The sequence below is a fragment of the Limulus polyphemus genome, unplaced genomic scaffold (assembly GCF_000517525.1).
Source record: "Limulus polyphemus unplaced genomic scaffold, Limulus_polyphemus-2.1.2 Scaffold345, whole genome shotgun sequence".
NCBI classification, from domain to species: domain Eukaryota; kingdom Metazoa; phylum Arthropoda; class Merostomata; order Xiphosura; family Limulidae; genus Limulus; species Limulus polyphemus.
In genome coordinates, this window is record NW_013665955.1 from 59,445 (window position 1) to 68,952 (window position 9,508).

Below are 9,508 nucleotides of genomic sequence, written 5' to 3' on the forward strand. Positions count from 1 at the left end.
ACTTAGCTAAATACAACTCAATTATTAGTAGATACTAGCTGAGAGTGCCCGTTAAGGAAGCACAAATTTTACAAAGGCTGCGTTAGATAATGCTCCCCTTTCTTCTTCCTTTTGTTATTAAATCTCTAATGACCTCGTTATATGCTACTTGTATTCCCTGCTTTGTGGAAAGTATTAATTGATTAAGTACATGCGTATTTAAATTCAAAGTCAAAAACGTATAAAAAAAGTGGAAATGTGCCCTATTTAAGAGTGTTTTATCCTCCTTCTAGGGCAAAAATCCTAAAACAAAATATTTCTTGTACATCGTTGGACAGTTTCCTGTTACTGTACAAGTAATTACGGTAAATATTTCCAGCTAATTCTGGACAATGCAAATCAAGAGTCTATAAACAAGTAGAAATGTGTCCCATTTCTCGGGCAAAAAATCCTAAAACAAAATAACTATCGTACATCGTCGGACAGTTTCCAGTTAACATACAAAAATTACGATAATCGAGCCAGCCAACTCTAGATAATAGGTTCTGACACCCACACCCACATAATGGGTCATCTTTATGGTAATATTAAGAAAAATTTAGGTAGATACCAGAGAGTTTCTACTGACTATTAGGATAATTCTTTTAATATCATAGAGTTTTTATAATATTAGAAAACTTGAAACAATAGACATTATTTAGTAAATATTAAGAAATTTAGCTAAATTCCAGACAGTTTTAATAAAGATCAAGGAATTTAGCAAGACACCAGACAGTTTTAGGAAATATTAAGGGATTTAGTTATATACCAGACAGTTTTATTAAAGATTAAGGGATTTAGCTAGATACCATCAGACAATGTTTGGTAAATATTAAGAGATTTAGCTACATACTAGACATATTTAGTAAGTATTAAGGATTTAACTAGATACCTGATAGTTTTAGTGATATTAAGGGATTTAGCTGGATAACATCAGACATTTTAGTGAATATTAAGGAATTTGGCTATAACACAAAACAGTTTTAATGAAAATTAAAGCATTTAGCTAGATACCAGACAGTTTTAGTGAATATTAAGGGATCTAACTGATAACATCAACAGTTTTAGTGAATATTAAGGGATCTAACAGGATAACATCAGACAGTTTTAGTGAATATTAAGGGATCTAACTGATAACATCAGACAGTTTTAGTGAATATTAAGGGATCTAACTGATAACATCAGACATTTTAGTGAATATTAAGGAATTTGACTATAACACAAAACAGTTTTAATGAAAATTAAAGCATTTAGCTAGATTAGATACCAGGCAGTTTTGATGAATATTAAGGGATCTAACTGATAACATCAGGCAGTTTTAGTGAATATTAAGGGATCTAACTGATAACATCAGACAGTTTTAGTGAATATTAAGGGATCTAACTGATAACATCAGACAGTTTTAGTGAATATTAAGGGATCTAACTGATAACATCAGGCAGGTTTAGTGAATATTAAGGGATCTAACTGATAACATCAGACAGTTTTAGTGAATATTAAGAAACTTGGCTAGATACAAGACAGTTTTAGTGAAGATTAAGGGATAAAGCCAGACATCAAATAGTATTTAGTTCATAAAACGTAATTATGTTTGTTACAAGGCAGTTTCTTTTAGAGGATCAGGAGTGTTGTAGTTCTATACCATACATCCTTTAGAGCATAGGATAGGATTAAGTTAATACAAAACAGTTTATAGTCATTAAGGTGGGATAAGGTAAGGTGTCATAGAGTATCATAATAATACAACATAAGTATAATCTAGATACCAGACACTTCGTTGTCTATAAATAACAAATAGTTCCTAGTCAGATTATAGACTGTAAAGCTGAATTTCACAGACATCTGACAATCTGTAGTTAATAAAGAAGTAGTTAACTATGACATCACTCTGTTTCAAGTCGTAGAGAATTAGGTTAGATACCATAGAGTTTCGAGGTGGTCAAATTATATACCGTAGAGCTTACGTTAATAAAGATATTTACTGATGGATACCAGAAAATATCTAACGTATCACTCTTTCTAACGAATAGTAAAAAGATGTTCGGCAAATTATAGTCGAAAATATAACTGTTTTTAAAGGTTAATAATATAATATTCGTCAAATTCTATTCAAAAGAAGCTTGTATGTTTTGAATTTCACGCAAAGCTACACGAGGGCTAGCTGCACTAGCCGTCCCTAATTTAGCAGTTTAAGGCTAGAGGGAAGGCAACTAGTAATCACCACCCACCGACAACTCTTGGGCTACTCTTTTACCAACGAATAGTGGGATTGACCGTCACATTATAACGCCCCCACAGCTGAAAGGGCGAGCATGTTTGGTGTGAGGGGATTCGAACCCGCAACCCTCAGATTGCGAGACTGCTCAGATTTATTGTCCCTCCGCCATCCTCTTGTCGGGATTTATTGTTCCTACGCCATCCTCTTGTCGCGATTTATTGTCCCTCCGCCATCCTATTGTCGTGATTTATTGTCCCTACGCCATCCTCTTGTCGTGATTAGGGTTCTTTTCTGGAACTTCACCATTTTCGTAGAGAGACCTTCTCTGACCTCACCTGGAACCTCACCATTTTCATAGAGAGACCTTCTTTGACCTCTTTTGTGACTGTACCCCAGTGGCACAGGAGTATGTCTGCGGACTTACAACGCTAGAAACTGGGTTTCGATACCCGTGTTGGGCAGAGCACAGATAGTCCATTGTGTATCTTGTTGCTTAACTACAAACAAACAAACTTCTGTGGCTTACTTTTTTTCGTCACAAGTACCTTCTCATAATCACATCGATACCTGATGCACTGGTGACATTCTTAGCATTTTGAGGACTAGCACTTCCAGGTTAGCTTCGAAACTGAAGCTTCTGACATTTGTACGGGGTTCGGAACGACTGGTGTAAGCGTTTTTAAAGAAAAGCAGTGTGTGTGTGTGTGTGTTCTCAGTGAAGTCGTATTAAGAAAAACTGATGGCCAGAAGCCAGTTTTCAACAAAATCTCGCTCTCACTAGCCTCATAAAAGTTATCGTTTCTTTGTAAGTACTTTTCACGTTCACGATTATCCTCCATCGTTCGATTTGTCATAAAATAAGCTGTATTTTGACATACTTGCAGGAAAAACAACAAATCCCGGATTTAACGGTTTAGTAAACACGCTCTGGGCTAAAGGCGCTTGTTAAGAAATGTAAATGTATTGTTAAACTGAATTCATATTTTTAAAAATCAATTAGTGATATACATCAAATGAAACTATCATATCTATAAGCCATGGAAGACGGTATAAGTTATATAAATCGTACGAAACTGTCAGTTCTAAGTATCACATTCAACAATCAGTTCTATACATTACATTCAACAATCAGTTCTATGTATCATATTCAACAATCAGTTCTGTGTATCACATGCAGCTATCAGTTCTGTGTATCACATTCAACAATCAGTTCTATGTATCACATGCAACTATCAGTTCTATATGTATCACATTCAACAATCAGTTCTATACATCACATGCAACTATCAGTTCTATGTATCACATTCAACAATCAGTTCTATGTATCACATTCAACAATCAGTTCTATGTATCACATTCAACAAGCAGTTCTATATGTATCACATTCAACAATCAGTTCTATATATCACATTCAACAATCAGTTCTATATGTCACAGTTCTAAATATCACATGAAACTATCAGTTCTATACATCACATAAAAGTGTCAGTTCCATATAAAACATGAAAGCATCGGTTCTGCCTCGTGAAATCAACAGCTCCATAAACAACGAAAAGCGTTTAGTTTGATGGAAACAAAATTTCCCCCACACGCTAGTTTCAAACAAATTTGCATCTTCTTGTATAAAATTATTCTTTCTAGCTTATGAAGTAACTTAGCTCAAATATGTTGAAAACATAATATCATTATGTTTATAATTTGCTCCACTATCACACTTCGGGCATTTTCTTCCACCTTATTTACATAAGGATACTGATACCTTTAGGGTTTCGCTTAATAATTCACAAGAACGTACCGAGTTTCTTCCTGGTGATGTGATTTCAAATTTGGATTTTAATTCTATAAAGGAAAATTTTTATTCGTACGAATATATGAAGAAGGCTGAAAGTGATTTCTTCGGGTTAAAGAATTGTATAATGTTCAAGAGGCTTAACGTATCGATATATCAATAACGTATCAAAATTTCCTTCAGGCAAAACTATTATACAATTGAACTCCATTTCATCAAGTAAAATGTGGAAAATAAATTAAACAAATGTTTTAAAATGTAATGGAAAATAAATTAAACAAATTTTGTAAAATGTAATGGAAAATAAATTAAACAAATGCTGTAAAATATAAAGGAAAGTAACTTTAACAAATGCAGCAAAATGTAATGGAGTAAATTCAACAAATGCTGTAAAATGTAATGGAAAGTAAAATCAACAAATGAAATAAAATGTAAAGGAAAGCAAATTTAACAAATGCTCTAAAGTTTAATGGAAAGTAAATTCAACAAATGCTCTAAAATGTACAGGAAAGTAAATTTAACAAATGCTCTAAAATGTAATGGAAAGTAAGTCTAACAAATGCTGTAAAATGTAAAGGAAAGTAAATTTAACAAATGCTCTAAAATGTAATGGAAAGTAAATTCAACAAATGCTCTAAAATGTACAGGAAAGTAAATTCAACAAATGCTCTAAAATGTAATGGAAAGTAAGTTTAACAAATGCTGTAAAATGTAAAGGAAAGTAAATTTAACAAATGCTCTAAAATGTAATGGAAAGTAAATTTAACAAATGCTGTAAAGTGTAATAGAAAGTAAAGTTAACAAATTCTGTAAAGTGTAATGGATGTTAACTAACTTATTTCATAAATTCTCATCTGTCGTGATTTATACAAAGTACTTTTTCAGCTGAACAAATCCAATAAATAACAAAGCTATTTTGTTAAAACAAAATTGTTAATATCTTTAAATTTATTTTGTATCTTGCTTAAAATTCCTTTATTTATTAAACACGGTTTTACAAAGAACTTATCGATAAGGAAAATATTTGGTCAAATTGAAACTGTTTTTTAATCAGCATAAAATTCAAACATTACTTCTGGAAATATAATTAAACAAAGTTTAAACTCTTGTTTTATTCTTTCAATTAGTTCATAAGGTTTTAGATAAAAATAAAAATTATTTTTGCCCCAACTAGCACCTTAGACCCCTACGATTAAAAAGTTCAAACTTTTATTTTTCTTTATCAGTTAATTCTTTTAACTTTAGATAAATGAATGAGGCAAAGTTGACGCTTTCCTTGTTCTCCATTTATTATTTTTTAGGATTAATTCTATACAAAATTAGCAGACAAAGTTCAAACTCTTCTTTTCTACCAACCAGTTTTAAAGCCCTCATCCCAAAGCTGAACAGTAATCTTGAAAGCTTATAACGCTAAAATCCACGATTCGATCCCTGCAACGGGCACAGCACAGATAGACCATTGACCAGCTTTGTATTTAAACAAACAAACAAAGTTCTTGGGATTTAGCCCTAGAAAAAGCATTGAACAAAGTACAAAATTTTCATTTATTCCAAAAAATAATTCTTAAAATCATCTCTAGGGGACGAATTAATAACGTTTAATTTGTAATTATCAGACGAATTTACTCATGGAAATGTTGCCAACGGGAAGGAATAAAACTAACCCTCTTTTTTTTACGTTTTCACTTATGTTTATATAAAGATAAATCCGTATTATCTTGGATAGTATTACGTCCAAAGATACGATGGATGTCTTCGACAGAGATTATTATAAAACTATACAAAATTATATTATATACAAATTATAATAAACGGTTTTATGTTCACCATTAGCATACATTTTCTGAAGAAAAACTTTTGCACTTAATGTTTTGATTTACTCTTGCTGGTTTCCAATAAAGTAACCATTACAGAAAAATGGCTGTAGAAGTGTCCTGGGGATTTCTTTTGATGTCCTGGGAAAGAAGAATTTATAGTGAACCTAACCAGCAAGGGGTATGTCTAGACAGTAATAAATGTAAGTTTTACACATTTTTTGGCACATCTTCGATTCCATTTCCTTCCAATATTCCTAAAATTCAACAAAGAGGAAAAATAAAGACACGTTCTCTGTTCCTCACATACGCCTGCGCATTATGTGGCCGCCCACGTTGAGCAGGACTTAAAGAGACCGTTACCGTCTCTCTCAAACAGTCAACCTATCTAGTCCGACAGCGAAGGTAACGTCCGGAATCACCGAAAGAAATCAAGCCCAATTCTGTAACACCGTGAACTCTAGCGTGAATAACGCAAGTTTACTTGTATCGACACACTTTGCTTTTCCTCGATATATTTACTGGTAAGTAGTGAATGTTATCAGTAAAAAAAAAAGAACTTACGGCAATCCTTTTTTATTATTATTAACTAATTCTCGGTTTGCTAAAATATTCGATGCGACTAACATTTCTGCAAGCGACTAATAATACTCGTCTTTAAAGTACCAATACAACTGGAAGCTTCGGTTCACATCTCAATCCAAACGCATAATTCGTGGGTAAACGTGTATTGGTGAGAAAACACCACTTTTCTTAATTAGAAAGAAACCAATAATATCAAACCATTTTTCTTTTCCTCAACCGTTTTTTATATTCTCGTTATATGCAAAATAGAACAGGCACTAGAATTTCATGAAACAAAAAACTGAATGAATTTGGAAAACTGGACATGTTTTCAATTTGTGCTCTCGTCTATCACTGTAATTTCAAAGTTTTACAAAATACCATTCTGACGATCGCTCTGATTTACACACTGTGTTCTCAGGAGCTTCAATTAATTAAAATTATCTTTTTCGGCGCTCCTTTAATTTTCTCCTTCATGAAACAATGATCACTTAAAAAATTATAGTATTATATCAGTTACGTAATCATAAATGCGATACATTATTTCGAACCTAATCAAATAAAAGGCGGCAAAGTAACAATAAAATATTTTGAATTATAAGTTTTAGTGTATTGTAATTCCCATTAAACTTCACACAGTGTTAACCTCTGATCCGTTCAGATGGTACAAACAATTACCGTATTTACACTCTACATGGTAAACAATAGTATCCTATACTTCGTGTGAACGACATCATAAGAGGAGTAGATCTGATAAATTTACAAAACGTAGATTGTATCTAACAGATCGCATATCTTTCCTGTGTTATTTTAATTAGTTGTATCTCCATTTAACATATTATATCCCACTGTTATACTGAGGAAATTACTTGTATCTGAAAAAGTCACTGAACTCGTACGTGACTGAAACGGGGTGAGGGGGAGGATGTAAGTTCCAATGTTTATTTGTTTTTAATTTAGCTACACCAAATTTGAACTGACCTATTACTGTTTAAAACCAGTAAACGAAAATTATATATATTTATATTGTCATCTTATCACATGCTAGAGGTTCAGTTAATCTCAAGCTAAGCAGAGCCAATATGGCTGCTCTACCAAAAGTACTTTTTTAATCCTGAAGTCTTTCTACACTCTTCCTAGCTGCGAAGCAAGCCTATCCAAGAATATTTGTTATCCACGAAATATTAAATTCATATTTTTTCCTCTTGCCTATAAACAGCCAACCAAAAGTTTGTTTAGAACATTCTCAATATATTCTAGAAAAAAAGAAAGAAAATTAACTAGGTACTGTACTATAATACCTGCCCCCTAGTGGCACATCGGTATGTCTGCGGACTTACAGCTAGAATCCGGGTTTCGATACCCGTGCTGGGCAGAGCACAGATAGCTCATTGTGTAGCTTTTTTGCTTAATAACAAACAACAACCTTTTGTACATCCAGCCCCCTAGTGGCACATCGGTATGTCTGCGAACTTACAACGCTAGAATCCGGGTTTCGATACCCGTGATGGGCAGAGCATAGATAGCTCATTGTGTAGCTTTTTGCTTAATTACAAACAAAAACTATAATACCAGAGTTCTCGGTGATATAATAAAGAGTAAATTTTGAGTCTTACACCTTATACTTTTCTATTATGATTTCAATACATCATTATTCTCTCAATGACAACCATAATGATTGAACGTATAATTGTTGAAAATTAAGAAATAATGTTATGTAACTTTTGTTGTATTTATTTGTCTTAAAATTCTTACTTTTATGAAGTTAAATAACTTTTCTAGTCGATATCAATACATTTTAAAACAAGTAAGTTTTTTTAAAGAAAATTATCGTAATTGAAAGAAGGATGTGAGCGGTGTGTAAAATGTGATAGGGTTTTAGATTTTTTTTTCAAAGAAAGTAAATTTCTCAGGTAAATAAATAAAACAAACTAGTTTTCAATAACAGGCTTATAATATTATGCTTGAATAAATGCACTTTGTAGTACAAAAAAAAATAAACTTTGAGCTATATTAAACCTCCCCAGGAATAATACTCTTAGCATTATATAATAACTGAGCAAGTTTTTGTTCCTTAAATTAAACCTCCCTAGTGGCTCAGCAGCAGAGTCTGAGGCTTATAACGCTAGAAATTGGGTTTCGGTACTCGTGGCTTAGTGCTACGAAATAAACAAGCTTAAATTAAACGTAGTTTTTCGCAAGTTCTGATCTGAATTACTCTCGTTGCTCATTAGAAACTACTTACTACACTTATTGTGTTATTCATTATTATCATGTTGTCTTACTGTACACAAGGTACATTGATAAAGCTGCATTTAAAGAAAGAGTGGAAACTCTCAGCATTATGAGCGTTTTGAAAAAAAAAATACCTTTAGATAACAAGTATTTTTGATTTAACTCCTCTGCGTGTGTCCCTCTTTCCATTGACTCAGAGGTAAATCTGAGAGTTTATAACGTTAACAGTCGGTCTTCGATACTTTCAGTTGGTCCATCACCGATAGTCCATCGTGTATCTTTGTGCTTACTTGCAAACAAACCTTATAGGTCTGATAACAGGAGCTGTACTAAAGTCTTTCAGATTGGTCATAAGTGAGCTTTTTTTTGGGAGGGTCTTTTTTGTTGGGGGAAATATTTCTGTGTGAACCTAAATTTTAGAACTTCATTATACATATTTCTACTATAATTTGGTCATGTAAATTAGCATCTGAATTGACTTTCATTGGTTAATTCCTTATAGAATGATAACATGGGCCAACGCCTTACTTTACTTATCATCCTCAGTGTGAACTTGTTGCATCTGAGTTGACTGTCATTGGTCAATTCCTTGTAGCGTGATAATATGGGCCAGCGCCTTACTTTACTTATCATCCTCAGTGTGAACTTGTTACATCTGAATTGACTTTCATTGGTTAATTCCTTATAGAATGATAACATGGGCCAACGCCTTTCTTTACTTATCATCCTTAGTGTGAACTTGTGGGTCACCAACATTTACATCTGAGTTGATTTTCATTGGTCAATTCCTTGTAGCATGATAACATGGGCCAGCGCCTTACTTTACTTATCATACTCAGTGTGAACTTGTGAGCCTCCCAGTGGCACAGC

General features: G+C 33.0%; 1 protein-coding gene across 1 annotated transcript in view; it reads left to right on the forward strand.

Annotated features, from left to right (window-relative positions):
• Positions 1 to 6,210: 6,210 nt before the first annotated feature.
• Positions 6,211 to 9,508, forward strand: part of LOC111085353 — a 42,910-nt gene continuing 39,612 nt past the window's right edge. The window contains exon 1 of the mRNA XM_022383531.1: positions 6,211 to 6,363. The gene's annotated coding sequence lies outside the window, so the exon portion shown is untranslated. The remainder of the gene's footprint in view (positions 6,364 to 9,508) is intronic.